Source organism: Gouania willdenowi, chromosome 20 (genome assembly GCF_900634775.1).
Source record: "Gouania willdenowi chromosome 20, fGouWil2.1, whole genome shotgun sequence".
NCBI classification, from domain to species: domain Eukaryota; kingdom Metazoa; phylum Chordata; class Actinopteri; order Blenniiformes; family Gobiesocidae; genus Gouania; species Gouania willdenowi.
Window position 1 is genome coordinate 12,831,868 of NC_041063.1, and position 22,597 is coordinate 12,854,464.

The 22,597-nt window shown below is 39.9% G+C and overlaps 1 protein-coding gene across 1 annotated transcript in view; it reads left to right on the plus strand.

The window, feature by feature from the left end:
• Positions 1–258: 258 nt before the first annotated feature.
• tmem108 (transmembrane protein 108) overlaps positions 259–22,597 on the plus strand; it is a 51,158-nt gene continuing 28,819 nt past the window's right edge. Inside the window, exon 1 of the mRNA XM_028477287.1 lies at positions 259–663. The gene's annotated coding sequence lies outside the window, so the exon portion shown is untranslated. The remainder of the gene's footprint in view (positions 664–22,597) is intronic.

Sequence of the window (22,597 nt, forward strand, 5' to 3'; positions counted from 1 at the left end):
AAGTTTGAAACTATGATTGAACAACATAAGCAATTTATCACATAATATAGAAATAATAATGAAGCTCCTTCCATTAGACATTTAACCCAGTTTCATGTGATTGATGCTGCATGGCGGGCTCCTGTTATGTGGAGGGTGTACTGCGCATGTTCTCAGTTAACAGGTGTTCCTCACAGGTGGGCTGAATGTCTGTGCTGATTGGCTGTGTGCCCAATTGGGTTTCTGACGTACTTGTGTCGTCATATCGTCTCTCCCTCTGTGCTGTGGCTCTATGGAGAGTGTTTGAGCAGCTCAGGGTCCGACCAGCACCGACTCTGCATCACTGCTCATTATAATTCACGGTCCGTATCCACCGACGCCTCCTCTGTGGGAGGCACCGACGTCCTGCCTCCTCCTCCTGGTCTGCGCACCGAGCTTCACCGGCTCCACGTCGTCCTGCTGACCGCACACACAAGGTGGGCTCAGGGCTCCTCCTGTGTAAAGGTGCCTGCACCCTCGGTCCGGGTCTGTTCATGCTGAGCTGAGGGATCACAGCTTCTCTCCGTGTGGACTGAAAACATGCTCCTATGAGAAGGATGGAGTGAACTGTGGCGCAGAGAGGTCCGAGTTGCCCTTTTTTTTATTATCGGATACGACAAGTACCCGACGCACCTTGTGTAATTGGTGAGTCCCTCTTTAATTATTTCATCCATGACGCACAGTCTGTGCTGCAGGATGTTTCACTGCAACACACCTTTATGGTCCATCTCTACATAGTCCCCATGTAGTCTCCTCTCCTCCAGAACCAGTGTAGTCAGGGCAGCATGTGGTGCTGATACCAAGGTAAGGAGGTGGCTACATCAGAAAGTCAGCTTAAAAATTGATTTATTGTCATCTGAATGGATTTGTGAATCAAGGGTGTTTGTAAAGTCCTTGGTTGCACTTTGTTTTCACAAGTGAGGTGCTGGGAATCCAACTTTATTTAACCCAGTAAAAGCTCATTAAAGCAAGAGGTAAACTGGGATTCCTCCAACTCGATTAGTGCTTTCCAACCTTTTTTTGGTTCTGTCTTATGTACATTGTTCTCACATCCCTCAATTGTTACCCTCTTGCTGATATTACATGTTGTTTACAATATGTGGCCCCTTGGTTCTGTTCCCCAGTGCAACACTTAACTCATTCAGTGCCAGCCATTTTCATCATTTCTACCCCCTCACTGCCATCCGTTTTAGAGCATTTTCACTCATTTTTAAAGAGAATATTTTGTTCTATGACAATCTGAATTCTGAAAGATTAAAATGTCTAATTTCATCAGAAAAAAAAAAATATTTTGTTTTGTTCTTCTATAATCAGTAGTTGAATAGAGGCAAGTTTCACACAAATTGCCAGTTTGTGACAAAAAGCTGAGAAAAATGTATTTTTCTGGAAAAAACCTATTAGTGACTTTGCTGCTTTTTTTTTGTTTTTTTTTGCTTTAGTGACACCTCAACATTGCTTTCTTTCTATAAAACTACAAAAACAACACTGGGACCAGGCTTTTGATGGCAAAATTATGATTATTTTACCATCTATGTCAGAGTTCATTGGTTTTTTTTTACTGTATTTTGACCGTCCTCCAACTCTTTCCCCCTGTTAGTTCCCACACGCAACTTCCTCCTCATCCTGAACATGTTTTATCTCACCATCACTACACTCTCAATAGTCCACTTAGTTATACACATGCTCTGGTCGAGTGTGAGCTGCTGGGAACTTCAGCATCAGCTCTCGTAGCGCCATTTTCTGTCTTGCAAACTCCTTTCTTCTCCCTCTGAGCTCTGCCCGTCATGGGTGATCTCTCAAACAAAGGTGTACTGCTGCCACCTACATGTCACCAGTTGGTCACTACATCATTGTACAAATTAGAAACTGTCTCCTAGCAACCCCAGCCGAAAAACACAATTCACATCTATAGACGCGAATGGCACTTAATGAGTTAATCAGCTTTTAACCAATTTAATCACTTATTCCTTAAGTTTTGACCATTTCATCATTTCAGCTTTGCATTTGTTATTGGCAGTGGCTATCCGTACGGTTGCCATATCAATACACCAACATTCTATCCGTACGCAGCGCCCCTATTTGGCCAGTTTAGGTCACGTGATAGTTCAGTCATTGGTCAGTTTAGGTCGCGTTACTAAGACTAAACCTTACCCTAAACCTAAACCTATCTCTAAAAATTGTTGCGATATTGGGTTATGCCCTAAATGGTTTAGTGTTAGGTTTAGGCTAAACCTAACCCTAATCATTGTGTAAATTAAACTCAACATATTTTGCAGGGGTTCACAGTTTTCCCAGTGCTTATATCCCATGATTGCAGTCATTTTTATTGTTAAACTTTTGAAAAAAACTAAATTCTTACAAAATCCTTCAATTTTTCTCAGATTACTTCATAATATTTCCCCTGATTAAATAGAAATTGGTTACCTAATCTTGCAAATTTAAAGTAAAGATCATGTTGGGACTGATATTTATCACTTATTGCTTGAATTTTGTCAGTTTCTTGCCTATTTTGTATTCAACAATAATGTTGAAATTACTTGTTTTCCCACATAAAATCTGTGGCCCACTTGAGATCAAACTGCTCCTTATTTGGCCCCTGAACTAAATTGAGTTTGACACCCCTGGTCTATAGGTACATTGACTTACTTTGTGTATGAAATGTGCTTTTGCCATGCCTTGCTTCATTGGGAACTACTGAACAAGAGACTTTCTGCCCCCTGTAGGGTTGTATTTCTCCAACAATATGGCTACAACAAAGTAGACAATAGTGGAAACTCTTGTAGACATATCCTAACACAGAAGTACCTGCGCCCCCCCTCCCAGTAGGGTGAAGAGCCTCAGCTTTGTTTTCATGACCAGTGTCCTTGTATTAAAGTGTGTAGTAATTCACCGAGCCGGCCGCTCTTCTCTTTGTGATAGGGTTGTTTGGTAGCCTGTTGTGCACAGAAACCCCCCACTCCTTTGTTCTGGGGGACAATCTTTCAATGCCATGTGGGCAATAATGAGGAGGGGTGAGCTTAGGTCAGCGGGGGTTTTGACATCTGTAGCTGACAGCACCCTGATACCATGAAGGGGTTTAGAGAGCACATGATGTGAGGAGGTCTTAACAACAACGAGGGCGTTATCCATCATACTAGAGAGGCTTTATTTCCTTTAATTTCACTTCAATTCAACAAAAATCTGTTTCTGAAACGGTAGATCATTCAACAAGTATATAATGTGTTATTCAACAACTTGTCATTATTTGGCCATCCTAGTTCAAGGCTGTGTATATGGACAAAAAGAATGACATTACCAGAATGACACACTTCATTATTGTTTTTTCCATCCTTTCTGTTTTCTTTCATGATATTAGGGATGGGACAATATCTAAAATTAACAGGGCATGATGATATACGATACAAGACAATGTTTTTGTAAAACAGGGTTCGGTATCGCCAGGTACCTCGCGATACGATACATCACAATATTTTTGCCCACAATAACGATATCACGATAATTGATATATTGCGGGGAATTCAATTCACTGTACATTACGATATCTGTGTCACTGAAGAAAGTCAGAATCCATTTCACACTGACCACAACTAGTCACATGTCCTTGTGTTATGTTTAAGTCTTTAAAGGGAAAACTGATACAAAATAATGCTTCACCAAAATATGTAGTAATATTATCAACTTCTCTGTAAAAATTGACATATCAGGGCTGCTTAACAAGCAGAATTGACTTGTTTTATGAATACTGGAAAATTTCACTGCATATGAAAAATAAACATTTCAGTCAGTGTATTATTATATAAACAACTGGGTCGTCTATGAAAACCTGTGCATACATTTTAACTTATACTTACCACCATGTGTAAAGTTTAACTTAAACCTGCACTGCAGACTGCACATACATTTCAGTACTAATAATAGTATCAATTTTTTTTAGTAAACTTGAAAACCTGAGAACATTTAACTTGTGCTTAGTACTTGTGTAAAAAGGTAAAAAATAAATTAAAAAAATCTATATTTGGCGGGAGTGTATCAATAACGTGCCGCAAGACGAAATATTGCAGTATATCGTATCAATATTTTGGCACACCTCTAATGTAAAAGGTAAAAACATTTTTTTAAAAAAGGCAGATTGAAAAAATAGCCCTGCGATGGACTGGCGCCCTGTCCAGTGTGTACCCCCACCTAATGCCCATTGAGAGCTGAAGATCGGCACCAGCAGACCCTCGCGACCATGAAAAAACAGGAAGAAGCTGGTCAGAAAATGGACGAATAATGGACAGTTTGAAAAATAATCATGCTTTCATTTGACTAATTCTGGTCATGCTTGCATATACTCTGGGTATGACTTTTTCAACACAAGTGAATATAAAATCACATAACGGTTTTTGTGATTTAAATGCAAAAACAAAGACTGACAAATCATGCCAGTCGAGAATTAAAACAATCATGTCGTCATCATGACATTCTTCAAAAAATCTGTGCTTGAAAAACACAGCCCAGATTTAAGATATGACATCCTTTTTGAAAATAAAGCTTTTTTCTAAAAACAAGAAGTTTATTCTTTAATGCAGTTGGTTGTTTTAAAGATGATTAAAAGAAAATACATTATGGATGAGTTTACATGCATTTATTTATTTATTATTCTTTCTGCCTTAGGTCCACACAGAGGGCTCTTAACTTAACTAAAAAAATGCTTGTTTAGGTTTTTCCTTAGCTAATACGATGATGTAATCACAGAGGAGAGAACGCTATTGGCTAAAACGTCAGAGATCGTTCTAATATACAAGGTTACTTATTCTCTAGTAATTTTCCTTTTAAAAATGTAAATCAATCTGAGGAAATTCATGAATTGACTCATATTTTTCAATGATAAAATCACGATTAATCCATTCCACCACTCATCACACCTCATACAAATGTATTGTATCTTTTTTTTTCAATGCACAGCACATTTTAATGTGCATGTTACAGAACAAGTCTGTTGTAAAATAAGCTATACATATGTATTTATGTCCATCTGGTTTACTTAATAAGTAACAATATTGAAAAGTAACTCAAGAACTATGTGCTTAGCGCAATATTTGAGTCAGCAAGGTCAATAAGTCAGTGTCTATTATGGGCGGGCATACATTTTATGCTTATAGATTGGATTTGGTACAGAATCTACAAGTTTTAAAAATGTATCAAATGGACTAAGTTGGCAACACCTGTCATTAGATTTGATGAGTCTCTTTAGTTAAAGGTGCAGTCAGATCCCTCCTTCCCCGCTGCTCTCTTGCCCTGCCTACAAACTTTCCAAAGTCCCTCCCTCAAAGGAGCTAACAAACTAACGTTAGTCCGACAGCAACATCACATTAATATAACATGCTCTGTTAAAAGCATTATACTGCAGCGCTTCTCTCTGTCTATGTGCACACACCTCAGCAGCAGCAGCAACAACACAGTGTCACTTACAGCAGCCCACGTGGAGGCTGCTGCACGCACATGAACAACACATGCACTACAGAGTTCTAGTGTAACAATTACAAATTAAACATAATGTAAATCAAGCAGCAGTAATTACCTTTCAAGCAGAAAAGTCGCTAATTCCATGTTCTACTCCTCCAGACCATACACTGTAAAAAAGATGGCACTACAGCCCTGGGAAAGGGGCGGGGCCTGTGAGCAACAGCTGTCAGACAGTCCATCAAACACAATCCTGGCTCTGATTGGTTCTTTTTGCTCGGTCGCGGTGCATTCTGGCAATCTGCCAAAGGCTGCAGGAGCAGCAGGGGGGGCTCAATGAGTCTGTTTTTTTTACACAAACTACTAGTTTGATGTAAAGCTGTCCTTATATAGTGACAGCTTTAGCAAATGTGACAAAGTCACTTTTAGAGTTGCAGACTGAACCTTTAAGGAAGCATGAACCTGAAGTGATTCATGGATGCAGAATAAGCTCCTATTACACAAGTATACACAGCAATACTCTTCTCATCGTCAACAATTGTAAATGTTGCAAGCGATACTGAAAACACCCAGAAAATATGTGTTGTCCCATTCAGAGTGAAAAACCTCTCCTAAAAACATATTAGGGGCATCATAAAAAATGAAAATTTAGTTTCTGAGTCTTGCCCAAGAAAGATACAATAAATGGGAATGTGAAGGGTAAATGATGTGTGCAGGTTTTATTATTACATTCTAAGTGTCGCTCATGACTGGGGTAAAGTGGTACTCCATGAGCAGGAATGCAGACCCCAAAGGCCCCTCGTGTCGCACAATGTGTGCTCAGGATGGACTTTGCACCTTCCTCCAGCCTGAAAAAACAGCAAGCAACCAAAACAGGATTTTGCTTGTGCAAAAAAAAAAAAGCCAGCTTGTTTTTCTTTTCCTGTGTTTTTTAAATGCCAGACAGTATTAACAAAGCTGCTTTCAAATATACTCTTTTTAAGCCATGGAGGAGGAGGGGGGCGGCGGGGCGTAGGGGGTGTTCATGCAGAGCTATAAAATGGAGTAAAGCAGGCAAGACTCACCTTTTCATTCAATAAGAAAAATAAAATTACCCTGCACTTATGATCCTATCAGTGAAAGAACATATCTGTACAAGAAGAAATAGCTAGAGTTTGTCATGCAGAACAGTCTGATCTCCAAAGTAACAAAGCTTTTGATGGTGATGACATTTGAAAACGATTGTACTGTTGTACTGTACCCAGTGGCAGTATCAGAGTGGGCTCTGTTTGATCACTGGCGGGGTATTATGGTGAGTCATATGCCCAGTGGAGCCTCAGGTGCACAAAAGTTCTCAAAGTTCTTGACAGTGGCTGATAACCTACCTGCCCAGGCCACACTGAGGCCAACAGGAGAAGATTGAGCGATGGTACTGAATAACCAGCCATTGTAGTGATTAAAGGAAACAATAGGCACACAGAGATAAATTTGTGCGGAGCTTCCGACCACGAGGCATTTACAAGGGGAATTCCTCACATTCCTCGAGTGCAGTCATGCCACTCCAATCAGCCCCTCCACCCACTGATGGGCCCCCTCTGTGCCAGGAGGGACTCAAGGGCCAAACAAGGCTCACCAGTGATGATTACAAATGAAAAGGTAACCTCTACCAAGCTATATCTGCACCACCACATGCACAAAAGCTTGTTTTCCAGTACATTTATTTTCGCAAAATAAAAGCGATATTTTTAAATGTCGACAAAATATAATTGCGCTCAACATGTTCCCATTGAACGTTGTTTTGGGCAGGAGCCTCGCAAATCCCGTGAAATCTCATCGCGAGACTTCGCTGCAGGAAGACGGATGCTCCAAACCTCCTTATAACACTATATTCCTTTGTTGTAATAATTTTAAAGTATAATGCTAAGAAATGTCCTGGTCTTCTCTTCTGTTTACATGTACCGCACCATGTTTTCTTGGAGAGCAATGGTCATGTGACAGCAATGTCACGTTCTGTGACGTGTATTTACATTAAGTGTTTCCAAAGTGCTTTTTCAACATCGAAACCCCTGAAATACCTCCTCATGAAAAACGTTTGAGCGATTTTTGAGTGTTTTTTCAAATTCCGGTGTTTCCATTACTGTTTCTATTGCGCGATTTAGAATTTGTGCAGTGGAAATGCAGCTATTAGTGTGTTTGAAGCATCTCGTCAAATCTTATACGTCCATTCTTTTCTTAGCATTCGTTTTTAGAAGTTTTAACAGGAATTGATACAAGTTATTTAGTAGCTATCGTAGGGCTGGGCAATATGGACCAAAACTCATATTTCAATCGTTTTTTTTTCTCAAAATGGCGATATGCAGTATATATCTTGATAATTATAATTCAAATGAAGTCTGACCAGAAAGACAATTCTGGTTTAATAACTTTTAATAACAAACCGCTGCACGATATATCGCTTTTGTCTTTTTCTCCTATAAGGGACAGCATGTGTGAGTGAGTTCTGTACTGTGGCTTGTTTAGGGGAAGGTCTGGGTTAAGAAGCACTCACCAATCCATCCAACTGTGCTTTCCATGCTTTTCTGAGAAGCATCCACTTCTAAAACAAGTATTTTGATATAAAATAAGCTAAAAAAAAATATAGATATATATCTATATGTATATTGATATAGGCAATATTGTAATGTTCTATATCTCCAAAATAAAAATCTCGATATATCTTGAATCTCAATATGTCTCCCAGCTCTAAGCTATCATTTGTTTTTATTTAACGCACTGATATTAACAGCAAAGATGAGGAACCTTATTTACAAGAAAAAAAGGCTATAAGACAATTGTTTAGCATCTGCTTTGTTGTTGTTGACTTTACAACCTAAATAGCTGACTCATTTGCTTAGCTGTGCAAAACAATTAGCATAACAGTATGTTTGACTTTTCCTAATTATTTTGGCCGAGTTTCAGCAAAGAGTGGATCATTTTGAAATGGAGGCCATCTTTATTTTATCATGGCAGCAGCAGCCCAGTAATCTTGTCTTTGATGAGCGAAATCTAGCAACAGTAATGCATTTCAAAATGTCTGGCGATTCGAAAATGTCACATTTGCAAATGTGAATGTGCCTAAATGGTTGTGGGGTGTTTGTCTCTTTCAAAGTTTGCATGTATTCACTGAGCGCAGTGTTTTCCTTTCACAGCCCAAGTAGAAAAACCTAGTATAGTCTCTGTAAAGCAGTGGTTCTCAATTATTCGTCGTGCCCCCCAAGGTGACAGAAATATTTTCACGCCCCCGTTTGAAATACCATTGACACCCTGATAGTATTGGCCTTGGCCTCTCTACTGGGCTAAACACATTGCGCTGAGATTTAAAAGTATTGGGTGCTTTTGGTTTAGGAAAGCTTACCTTTGTCCATTTTCCCTGCAGCCAATGAAATGATGGTACTATTTTAACAAGAAAGGCTTTTGGCTTTACAGTTACTAGTCGAGAAGTGTTTCTTTTAAATATTTTTTGCTTTGTTTATGCACTTTATAACCCAAAAACTGGTGGAAACTAGTATAGATAGATGAGTGTTTAAAGTAGATAAAGAGTTCAGTCCTCAGGGCAATGATAAAGAATGGAGTGTTCGTGGCTCAGGATCAATCAGTTCAATGTGGTGCAGGTGACTGGCTCTAATAGGATTATACAAGGGCCTGGTGGGGGATGTAGATGTTCTGAGGGGAGAAGGACGTCACACACAGTGAACCTTTCACTGGGGGTCATAGGATGAGCGTTGGGGTGATGATGCTAACAGGTGTCTGCAATACACCATGATTACAAGGTCTGAAGATGGGCTCACCTATGAAGATTACTCTGAGCCTCTAATGGATGGTAGGTTGTGACCCAAACACACGCAAAAGCAAGTCACATCAATCTCACCCATAAAAAGGCTCTTTTATCTCCATGAGAGTGACTGACTGGTTTCCTTGGAAACGCCTTTATTCTTCTTGTAATGTTAGTGCATGTCAGAAAAAAGGATTTAGTTGGGGTTTTTTTTTTTTTATTAAATTAATGACTTGTGAGCTTTGCTTGTATCTTTTCTGCAGTTTTATATAGTTGGGAGTCATTTGTTTTAGCTTTAATTAATCAGTTTAAATCAAACCTTGTCCACTAAGACTGGGCTGATGTAAGATGTGGATTAAAGTAGTTTAAGAAATGGGAGTTTCCGATAATTACCACTGAGATGTGTTATCAGGCTGGTTCGTAACCGTTACGTAATTAGTGGTAAGTAATTGTGTGCTAGATCTGCTTCGTACCTCACATGTGAGGCTCCCTCAGGAGTTCTAGTCACCAATGAGCTCCATCTAAAATCTGATTACCTTTCCAGGATTCAAACTCACAAAGATAAATACATATGACAGACGTATTTATTATTAGTAAAGTTAAATAATGCTGCACGTGATAAGGATTTAGTGTTAAATGAACCATCTTTAAAGGCACACTGTGTAACTTTTGGCCACTAGGGGCGTCAGACCGGTAACTTTTATGCAAGCGCCCCTAGAGGCCACAAGCACCGCAGCACTGTCGCAAAAATCAACAAACAGTCGGGCCAGCCTCCCTTATTTTTTGATTGTGTATGCAGACTGTAGTTGACCTGTAACTTCGGGCTCAGGATTGGCTCTAAGGGCTGGGCTCGCGCCGCGGCTACAGTCTATGGACTGGAGGAGCAGCAGCCGCCACCGCCGCCCCCTCTCCCCAAGTTAAACTGAACTATCGCGGCAATTAGTGCACCATTAACCCAAAACGAAACTACCATAATGTTCTTTTGGCTCTGAACAGAGGCTAAACTCATTTCAGCTGCCCACAGCAAAGGCGCCAGGTCAGGAAATGCCTGTATGTTGTGACGTCACATGGGAACTATGCATATCCGAGCCTGTGGTCACATGACTGCCTTAAAGTGAAACGTTCTCGAGGCATTCTCCAGGTCTTTAGGTCAAAAAGTCAACGGTGTGCCTTTAAACATTTATTTTCACTGAAATATTGTGACAAATCTATGGGTTGTGGTGTGTTATATATAATATGATCAAGTAAACGGTTTAAAAAGCCAGGAAAAACATGACTTTTTAGGTCTTGTGCAGAATTAGCTTTAGCAGCTAACTCGGCATTTCTACCTTGGAGAACGATACCACGTTTCCGCAAAAAAATCTTTCAAGGAATCAACGCTCCAACAGACCTCATAGATTTCCAAGAGTGTGAAAAGGCTTAAGTTAGCAGAATATTTAAGAAACTAATGCTTTCATATATAAAGTAAATTTAGTTTTTCAAAGATACTCTTACAAGGTAACACGACAGCATGTATTCAAGCCTAAATGAAGAGTATGTTTAAAATGTCTGTTAGAATAACTTGTATTTCATTGTAACCAATGTAAATAGTCACCGCCAGGAGAACTCCTTCAATTGAAAACCATCCACACTTGTTGCTATGAATCAAAAATCAGAGTTTTCCCTCCATTCTCTTCCTTAAACATCATCTATAGTCGAAAAATTAAAGCTTTTTGGACCAAGCCTGCATGGGTGAGACATATAAATGTGATTACACAAAGGGGGAGCTCAAAAGATCATGGCATGAATACATGATGGGCTGTATCATATTAATTTATTTTTGGCATTAATAGTGGTGAAGGAGTGGCAGTCTGTGGCTGCCACATCACCATGGAGACTGTGGCGTTGCGAAGAGATGTTGATGCTGTTGTAACAGGATCAACAGCAAATAGGACAAAATAAGAGATCTGGCATTTGCCTTTGAGACATACCTGACACTTTTACATTTTATGCACTATATATTGATCTGGAATGGGTCCCTACTGTTAAACCCTAACCCCAGATGTTCACACCCAGATCATTTCATATCTCAGGATGACATACACAAAATATGGTGAATTTTGCCAGAGACGGACAGCAAAATAAACGTGGCTCCCTGATGACTTCTAGTTCTCTCTACAAAAAGGAGAGCATTAAGAGTTACTTGAATTTTGAATTTTATTTCGGCAGTCTTCAGAAAAACAAAAAACAGAACAAACAATTGTCCATCTAATAAACAGCCAAAAGAGTGTAGGTGGAAGCAAAAGTCTTTACTCACCTACTCCCTCACAAAAACAAAACAAGGCTCTCTAGTAAATATAAAAAATAATAATAATAATAATAATTAGGAAACTAATGTTACTAGTTTTACAATACACATTCAATATATATTCTGCATAAAATTCTATATATGCAGTTTATACATGCAGATCAAACATATACATATACATGCATGTCCATGATATTAATAACATATTATTTAATATTTACTACACAAATTACATCAATTGAATTTTAAATATAAAATATAGTGTGGCATTATTTACATTATTGATATTCTCTATCACAGTATATACATTTTATTATGTTTATTAAGTATTATTATATTGAACACAGTTATATACATATATATTATTGCTGTCCAACTTGGCATTATAACTGTGTTGAAAGCCAGCCCAACTCCCCCCAACCATGAAAAAAAACTTCTTATTTCTTCTGTAGCAGACAGATGAAGTTCTACTGAATTCAAATCCAATCTAATGCCCTCACTAATTCATTGTTGTCTGTTATGGTTGTTACAATACCCTCACTGATCTTTTTTTCTGCATCATCTTGTAAATCCAACAGCTCTCCATCACTCTGTCTTCTGACGTTAATGCAGATCTGTCCGTTTTGGTTCAAATAGCTACTTTCTTTATTAATGAAATGACTATTTTAGTCTTTACACCATAGATCAGAGATCAGGTAAATAGATTTCTGAAAACTACTTGGGGATGACAAAGTGTACATTTTTCAAACCAAATGCAAAACCATCATATGATTACTAACCCAAACACATAGGGGTGTGTATCCCGATATAAGGCAATTATTACAATCTTTTTTTTAATATATGACTCAAGAAACAATCTGTAAATGTGTAAACCTTCATGGGAACGTTATGTATTGAATGTATTTTATTGGCATATTTTACACTCAAAACATTGGCTTTATCATGCCATGTGCCAACAATTTAAGATAAAAAAAAATAGCATATATCTGCCTGTGACTTTTAAACCAATGTTGACTTTTGTGCAACGTGACTTCAGTGCAACTTAATATGTCGAGGTATATGTCTAGAACAACAAATAAATGCAGAAAGTTAGTACTTTCTTTCTAGATTTTATTGAAAAAACACAAGCTGGTCAACATGCCCAGGTTTCAGAGCACTTCTTCGTGCAGTTACAATGTTGCCTGCAGTGGGAAAGACTTTCCTGGTTAAACAAAGATTAAAAAAATAAATAAAAATCGATATGGATGCATTTAGAATCGATCCGAGAATAGCGTAATATCGCGATATATCGCAGAATCGATTTTTTTCAACACCCCTAATTGCACACATAGCTAGACTCGCCGTTTCTTCCTGTTCTTGATTCTTACCTAACAATATATCATGCTGCGTGCTCAGCCCTGTCATGTTGCCCTATGTAAGGCTTCCCAAAAAAAGCAGGAGCAGGCTGATGGTGCTAAAAACGCTTGGGAGCTGAATATTTGACATTTAACTGGAATAGCTGCAAAAAGGCCACTGGAGCGTTTTGCCATTCATGTTGTCTGGCACAGGATTTTTTATTTATTTATTTATTTTTAGTCTGGTTGAGTTTGTTTGTAGCTCTGTTCGACAAGTGACTCGAGCAGATCAAGCCGCAGTCCCATCGGATGCTGATGGCATTTCACTAAAAAACTCATTATAATGTGTTTACAGAGAGCATTTCCAAAATTACTGTAGAAAAAAAAATAGTTGGTTTATTATGAAATCACAAGTAAAAAAGCCTCACAGGTATAGGTTAATATTAATGCTGTCTGAGCATGCAAATCTTGATTTAAAAAAAACATAATTTAATGTGATACGTAAGACATTTGTGATTGTCAGGGTCAAACATGAGCTCATCAGATAAAGACATACACTCAAGCATAAATTTCAAAAGTTTAAATCTAACAGTAATATTTTATTTAGATGTTTTACATTTAGAAATCAATCAATTTATTGTAGTTAGTTAAAGATGACGTTTACTGCTGATTTAAAGCAATACAAGTTATGTTCAAGATTTATTGATTGATTTTATTATTATTTATCATTTAGGGTTCTATTGTGTCTGCTTATTTGATTTATTAGTTATTTGTAAATTAGTTGTTTAATATGTATTAATTTTAGTATTTAAAATATAATTATTCTTATTTTTTGATTTAGATTTTGTGCATTTTGATCAAACTGTCTTTTTTTTAGTGTTAATCTGAGTGTCCTAGTTTTTTATATCTGATTTGTCTAATCGCTTACGCACTTGCTTGTGTTATTGTTCGATATAGATTAAGTTGAAATCAGATGTTCTATAACTGTTATGTTCCAAAAAATAGGCTTTGAGAAAGTTGACCTGAATATATATTATTATGGGTAAATAAAAGCTATTGGACATTTAATTATAGTATGTTTAAAAAAAAGAAAAACCATGAAGAATAATTAATTTCAACAGTCTGAAGCTTTTCCATCACATCAAGCTTTGTGGCTTCCACTGAGCATTTATCTGAGCTCCAAACCTTGGAATTTAAATACCCGTATGCGGAGTTTGCGGGAAACAACAATTCATTTGTTCTTTTAAAAATAGTTATTTTAAGTTATTTTTTGGCACTTAAGTCATGTGACTTGGTTATTCTTCTATTGCACGATTCTTCTTCACCATGTCAATGGAGAAGCAAGACTGTGCTCAGCAGTTCATGTATGGTACTGCAGCAAAAATGAAGCAGAAAGCAGCCGACACCCTGATTTTATCATGAACTTACAACATTAATCTAAAAATTATGTTTTTTAATGACACAGTCAGCCTCACAGAGCTAAAAAAGTAAGAAATCAGGTCTTAGCTTATTTCTTCTTTTACAGAGGACATTAAGTTTTATTTATTTTTTTTGCAGCAGTTTTACTGTGTTTTGGATTAAATGCTGGGATTCATTGGATTTTTAAATGTCTTAGGAAGATTTTGAGACCACTTTTGATGGAATATATGGATTCAGTAAGACATGGCATCGCTCTTAAAGGTGAGAAGTGCTGGCTTGTTCATGTTGCCATTTTTTCCAAGTTTGACAAAATAATTGACTGTTTGCTGTGATGGTTGTGTCTTAGAATCTTTCATTTTCAACCATATAAACTATTCTAAGTTTTCAAACGATATATGACACTTGTATATGCTGCCATATTTGAGAAGCATTAATCCCTAAAGAGCATGAATGAGTGAGAACGCGGCTACGCAAATTTCTAACATTTGTATCACATTATCAATTATATTACTCATCATTTTTGTATTATTGTTTGTTACACATATTTTGGTTGGCGTGAATCTTGAGGCGATCTATATATTTAATTCTATTTTTTTTTTCTCCCCCCCTTGCAAGAATCTGAAACTCCGCCTACGTATATTCCATTACTCCATCTATAATATCAAACACTGCTTACTTTGTGTGCATGGTGTCGCAAATCTCATCCAAACCATGCTGAGTGTGGCTTGTTTGCTGTTTACCTATTCATTGATTCAGCCATGAGTGAGTTATGGCACAGGCAAACTAAAAACTTCATCCTCTGGTAATTAAACATCTACTGAGGTCAGCATTTATTTGCTGGAAAGCCTTTTGAAATCCAACGCACACATACACACACACACACACACACACACACAGAGACACACAGAATCTGTTGAAAGCTGCTCGGGAGCGTCCTCACATTAGTAATTAACGTGCTGAGTGGTTGCACTGATTGCTTCATTATTTCTCTGAGAGGAGTCTGTGAGAGATATTTGATAGATATGTGTGAACTTAATCCACACTAAAGCGTCACCTGTTCTATGTGTCTCAGGATTTTAAAAAGTTAAGGCTGCTTCTCAGTTTTCACCTGTAGGAACATGGTTGTAGTTACATTCCTGTAATGAGCTTACACCCTGATCTTGATCCTCTTGCATCAGGATTTGTGCAACTCGACCACAACGCAAACACCCGTCACTACGGTGCAACTCGACACATGAATCCTGCTTGTGCTCGTGTTGGAGTTGTGAAACAATGGCTGGCCTCCTTTATTTCCTCAGGAAAATTTCAAAGCTGATTCAGAATAATTGGGTGATTTTGGTTATTTTTTCCCCCTGAAGCTGAATGCAAGACTTAATTATGAGTCTAATTTCATATTAGTTATTTTTGATCTGTTATTCTATGATGAATGTGCACTAATTGGGTGTAATTCTAAATGTCCTTTTAGGTGTTTAAAACTTTTATTATTTGAAAAACACTGCATTTTTTTTCAAATTAAAATTCACTGTTTTGTGTTTTCAAAATAAAACATTTTATTATCTTTGTGTCCTTGTAAAGTGAATGAAATTAGTGATTTTGATATTTTGTGAGGAAGAAAACATTTCCTCTCAGCCACACATTTTGGTCAAAGCACTAATTTTTAATAATTCAGCTTGTTTGAAATAGATTTTTTTAAATGATCTAAAAAAAAAAAACTAAACCAGGTTCAGTCTGAATGTCCTTGTGTGAGAAAAATGTTTAGGGTTGCTCACTTGCTTAGTCCTTCGGATCTTTTGTATGAACTAATTGTGGACTTTTAGTTTATTAAGAGGCATTACTCATAATAAAATGTATTTTAAGACTGTTCAATCTTAATGTTCCCAAAATAATGTTTAAAGTTAATTCTCTTAAAATATCCTGGATGTATCACAACTCGAGTACACTGTACTTTCAGGTCTCCAACATTAAGAGATATTCTGTCATCCTGGTAAATTCCCTCTAGATTAGGGTGACCAAACGTCCCGATTTACACGGGACAGTACTGGTTTTTAGAGTTGCGTCCCATCACTGTGTCCTGGTCAAATTCCCCCAAACTATTGATTTGGGGTCCCCCATTTGGGGACCAGAAAATACCTGGAGTAAAAACCGCTCTAATAACGCGGGAGGAACTACAGAGACTGCTCCTCTGTGTAACAGAGAGCAGATCTCCTCCTGTAAAACACGGACCGGTTCTCCCTGGGCTTGAGAGTGTATTATGCTGGCAAAGTGAGGTGGAACAGCCGCAACCTGTAGCCTGTACCATCTCTATATTGTCCGTAACACCCAAGGCGGGGCTGCGAGTGCTGCCCATCTCTCGCCCCTGAGGATGAGAGTCGATAAGCACTCTGGTCCGCTCACCATGAGAGACTCCATCCACAATGTGGTGGCGCCCTCTACCGGAGGCAGACGGTCCACTGCAAAAGGCCCCATTCCTGGAACGGTGGCGCCCTCTCTCTGCGCCAGCCCGCCCACCACCATAGGACCCATCCGAAGTGCGGTGGAGCTCTCTGTTAGTGGGACAGTGCCATACCCCCTGGGGTGAGCATGTCTCGCTGCTCGCCCCAGGAGACAGCGTGATGACCAGGGCCCTGCCGCTCTCGACCCGGAGGGGCCCGAGGCCTCCCGCCAAAGGGTAACGGCAGGCAGCATAACCACGCTGCTTGTTGTGGCAGATTTTGCTTTTCATTTTTGTGTTCTTGGCCTGGGCGCATCAGCTGGTCACACATTATGTGTGCGTGCTTGTGGACATGAGAGGGGAGGCAACAGCCAAACTTCCTGTGAACCATGTCCGTCTCTCCCGGCCATCACCGGACCGTGCCGTGGAAGCGGAGATACTGGGGCGTGGGGGGCCCTTGGGTGCACGCGTGAAAGCAGGACAGAAACTGGGGAACGTGGAAGATCCATCTGCTTCACCAGAGGAGAAGAGAGTGGTCAGGCCATTCTTTTCTTCTTCCTTGCCTGTGTGCGCTGAGCTTGCTGTGATAGTGCAGCTGCAGTAGAGGCTGAAGGTTTTCCAGGCCAGCCTTGTTCAGCCTGGTAGGCTGTGAGCAGAGAGAGGACATTCAACGCAGCCGCTGCATAAGCCCTGCCAGAATGGTTTGACTGGACTCCAGTCCAGTCTATATTAGCAGGTGAACCACGAAGAGTGGCTCTACCGTAGGCATCCGGAGTAGTCCAAGGCTCTCCATCGCCTCACAGTTGAGGGATGAGGCACTGGCCACCGGGGTCCTGCCAGAAACACTACCTCAACCAGCAGGTCAGGGAAGATGGGCAGAAGTCTCTCGGCGCGCCCCTGGTTGTGGGAACCTCATAACGGGACCTGGTGGTATTCGTCACAATGCCGGGCCACGGAATGGCCAGTCGAGCCGCAGCGCTTTTTCACACGTCCTCCATATTCAAACTTGGGAGAGGGGAGACTGGTGTGGATCCCTCATCAGTGGCAGGCAGCTTGCCTGCAGGAGTGATGAAAGCATCATCTTCATCTTTCTCGTCCTCCCAATACGAGGAAGTCAGAGGAAGCTCTGTCCTCATCTCCACAGTCCAGCAGGAGGACATCCTCCTCATGTGGGGAGATAGCAGACAGGTCGAGCTGGGAACCCCCAGCTGGAAGCGCCGTGAGGAGGAAGAAAGGGATCCTGCTCAGACAGACTAGCTTGACGCACTGGCCTTCTACGGAAGCTCTTGGTAGTGAACGCCACACAGTGCTAACATGAGCCAGGGATGTTCCAGCCCCAGACAACTCGAGCAGACCTGGTGTGTGTCTTTGCTGGAGATTTTATTGCCACATTGGCAATGACGTGCCTCAGAGCCTCCAAGCCCATTGGTGAGAGGGGCCTTGGCGTCCATTTCTGTATTGACGCAGGCAAGTAGAACAGGTGGATAGCTTGATGCAACCATGTGGTGGCTAGCAGGTGTGCTAGTTGGGAAGTGAGCCAACATGCACCAGAGCGTCGAAGTATGTTGAGGACAGCGTTGGTTCCGAGCAGTCAGCTGGTGTGCTACCGCCCGGGAGCTCAAATACCGTGGTGTGGCGTCGAGTGTGGAAGCCGAGCCGTCAGCTGGTGTGCTAACGCCCAGAGGTTCAAGACCGTGGTGTGGCGTCGAGTGTGGTAGCCGAGCCGTCAGCTGGTGTGCTAATGCCCAGAGGTTCAAGACCGTGGTGTGGTGTCAAACCGAAGACCGCGCCGACCATGTGGGGGCAAGGTAAGCGCGAGATGTTTTTGACCTTTTGTGCTCCACAAAAAAGCAAGTGCATCCAAATGCAATCAGCGTCCTTCGACGGAGGCAAAAAAAGATCTGCCTGTGGACAGTTGAGCTGTTAGACAGATGTGAGATATGCTTAAGAGTGAGAAGAAGTGTTTGAATGATGTCTGTCGTCCGCCGCCTCCTCCCTGGCGGATGGACACGTTTCACCAAAAAATGCTTCTGAGGGCTGCAGATGGAGTGTGCATCCCATACTAAGACAAAATATTATGAAGAAGAACTTTAAAATAGTGTTAGTGTGGGTGGTTTAGCAAATGAGCTGCTACTCAAACAGGAGTTTCTTCAGTCTTCGATTAACTGTTTTTAATGGGTGCATTCGCCCCACACCATAGTGTGCAGACATATTAGTGTTTGTTGTGAACTGAAAGCCAGACACACTAAGAACTCTCAGCTCCTGGACTTAATCCGTCTTACTAATGGTGGGGGGTTGTGGGGGAGTGGAGAACAATGCCACATCTTTTCTTCTTTCACTGTGGACACGTGGTCACAGCTAGGAGGGACAACTCAAAACTTAGGACGTTCCGTACAAATGTTGCTCTTCTCATATATTTCGTCCCAGTTGGTCTCAAGAGGCTGTTCTGATCTGATCAGGGAAACAAGGTACAATACACTGTCCCCCAAGCCCTCACCCCTTCATGGCCCCGAAAAACATCCTTCCCTAGTTCCTCTTGTTCCTGCTATTGTCGCCAGACGAGGAGCTGCATCTTGAAGTAGAATAACTGATGTTTGTGTGGTGTATCACCCACCCTGATGGTTTTGCACTCTGCTGCACTTCTTTTGTATTTTCCGTTACTTGCTACAGGACATGAGAAGACGTAGTAGGAACAATGGGAATTTCCTCCAGTGTAACGTTGTAAATTGTTTGCTTTGCTGTGTCTAACTCGTGCACATTCCTTTATTTGACAAAGAGCCCTGTTTCCTGTGCTGCTCCGGATGTAGTTTCCAAGTGTTCGCAGACACTCCTGGTTTAATTTTCAGATTGTGCGTTCTCCGGAAAGTGTGGATTCCAATGACCATTGTCAGTTATTTATTCGCTGACATCTTTACACTCAGTTAAAGCATTGGGTGAGGTAAAGAGGATTTCCTGTGTGAGCTCTGTAATGATTACATCAGCTTTACTGTTTGCTTTCAGGTATCAGTGGTAGAAGAATGTTTAGATGATATCACCAGTTGATGGCAACAATTGGCTCTTCTTCCCCTGGGTTAGGCTCAGATGGCTCAGCCTTTTGGTTTATCTGTTCTCACTATAAATGGACCATCACATCCATTCCGTGAACATTGAAGTCAAACACCCTCATTTTATGTATTACATCAGTATATGATCTTTTACTTTCATGTACACCTGTGAACCCTTGTTTGTCGTCATAGATCACGTGTCAAACTCATGGCCCGGAGGCCAAATTTGGTCATTTGGAGCATCCAACTCGGCCCGCAGGAGAAAGTAAAAATTACAGAGAAAACCTGAATCACTGTTTAAATGAAACTCAACACTCCTGGTGCTTTCATCACATGATTGCATTAAACTCAAAATTATTACAAAATCCTTCAATTTTCCCCTAATTATGACATATTTCCCATAATTAAATAGAAATTAGTCTCAAAATGAAGAAAATTTGAAGTGAAGACTCTTATGAGACTATCTATCACCTACCGTATTTGAATTTTATTTTGTCGTTCTTTAAAAAGACAAAAACAGAACAAACAACACTCAATTGCCCAATTATTCAGCCGAAAGGGTGTAGGTTGAAGCAAAAGCTTATACATACATGCACATTATTGCTTAGATATGGTCGTTTTTTTTTTTTTTTTAACATATTTTGTATTTCAAACTAGGGCACAATAATGTTGAAATTACTCTTCTTGCCGCGTAAAATCTGTGGCCCTCTTGAGATGAAACTGCTCTGTGTTTGGCCCCTAAACTAAAACGAGTTTGACACCCCTGCGGCAAACTGTGGTTTTTTTTAAGTTGATTTTGTCTGAATGTAAGTACCATACCTTTAGGTCAGAAGATGAGCGTACAGTCCTCAGAAACCTGTGGTGGAAAGCACATTGACGAATGGTTGTCAGCATAGTGTTGCAGCAGTGTGCTGCAGTGCTCCTGCTGTCACGGAGCCAAAGGTTTGTATCAAAGCTTGTATTCTGCCTCATGGTCCACATCTCAATGATGAAGTGTTGCTGACTTGCTTCAACAATTTTCCTGCTCAGTTCAAGAGGGCACAGTGCATTCAGGGATGCTTTATGCCTGTAACTATGATACTCAATAGAACGCTGGAAGACTGTGCCCTTGGTGTGGTAATGCTAATGCTGTGTCATGCTATTTTGTTGAGATGTTTGTCTTAATCTTAAGTCCCCAGCGTGGTGTCTGCTTTTCTGCAGTTTTTCTGCTTATGCTAAAAATACCTCTTGCTGCCTTCACAGTAGTAGGAGTAGAGAACAGATTGAACAGTCAGACATAGTTGGATGGAATATCTCATTGAGAAAGCCAACTGTTTGCTTGGCAAATGGGGAAAAAATGATACTCTCATGTAAAACAAAGCACAATTGTGCTGCAACAGCTGGCCGACGTTTGCTTATCATAGTTGATAAAATAGCTTATCATAGCTTATCAAATTTGAATGTTTTTTATATATGATTTAGGTTAAGTGATCAGTCTGTATTATTGATCTATTTGCAGGGGCACATGGAAAGGTAAAAAAAAAAATCAACAAATTTGCTCCTTTACAAAAATCTATTCTGCAAAAGTACTTAAATCTCACTCTACCTTTCCTTATTTTGACAATTATGTGTTAAAATATTTGAGATTCCAGACTTGCCCTTTTTGGTTTGTCTGAAATCCGTCCTTTATGGTGTTTCTCATAAATTATAGATTTCGATCGTACTCATTACTGAGATAATCTAATCTCATTGCAAAGAGAGAGGCCAAAATGACAAATGATTAGGGGTTAGACATCACATATGATGCCTTACTAATTATAATGGCTAATGGCAAAAATTACTGGAACTAGCCTTTGAATATCCCAAGGGGCGAGCTCTTAATAAGGCTATGTTTGTAGCAGCAAGCACCTATAGCTCTATCACCATTCTTTAATTGGAATTATTTACATAATTATCAACATTGAGTAATAGCTTGAAAATAAATTGGACAACAAATTAGGGTGAGTGAACCAAACTTACAAAACATGCTAAGATTAGAAAAAACAGAACTGGAGAGCTGAGTGAATGATTTTCTTACTGACATTTAGTAAAAGTTTTTATTTCTTTATTTATCTTTGTCAAAACATATCTGATTGTGAAGTTTCATCAGGTCAATCTGCTGGAGATCATTTTAACAATGGTTAGCAACCCCTTGCTAAATCCATCTTAGCTTCTAAGAGTTAGACTCCTGTGCAACAATACTAGCGGAATACTCTTGTTTAACATATCAAGAATGAGTGCTGAAACAAATATGAAGACAAAATACATGCCAAATGCAATCCTAAATACAAGTTGAGTCAGAATCAGTTTCTGCAAGTACCTTTACCCCGCCCTGTACCTGAAATGAGCTGGGATGGTTCCAGCCACCCTGTAGGATTAGGAAGGAACAGAGGATGAGAGATGACAGCCTTTAGAGGTTTATGAGCTTTTCATTCATTTCTGTGGCCTCATCAAGCTGCACTCATCAAATAAAATCAATGTGATGAAGCCACAGAGACAAACTTCACATTCATCTATGTTTGCCTGACACATACAGCCACAATGAGAGATGTAACAGTCTGGATTAAAGAAAAAATTTAAAGATACTTTACTGTTTTGCTCGGATCATATCATTTAAGAATAAGGGTTTCTATGTTGTTGAACACGTCCGTTTTTGTTGTGCATTCAGTTTAAATGAAAAAACCCAAAACTATCCATCATTATGGACCGCTGTAACTATTTTACACCAATGTCATACTTTGTGACAGTTACTTGTTGGCATGACCATGATGGCAGGGATGTAATGTACATGTCACAGATTCATGTTCTTGC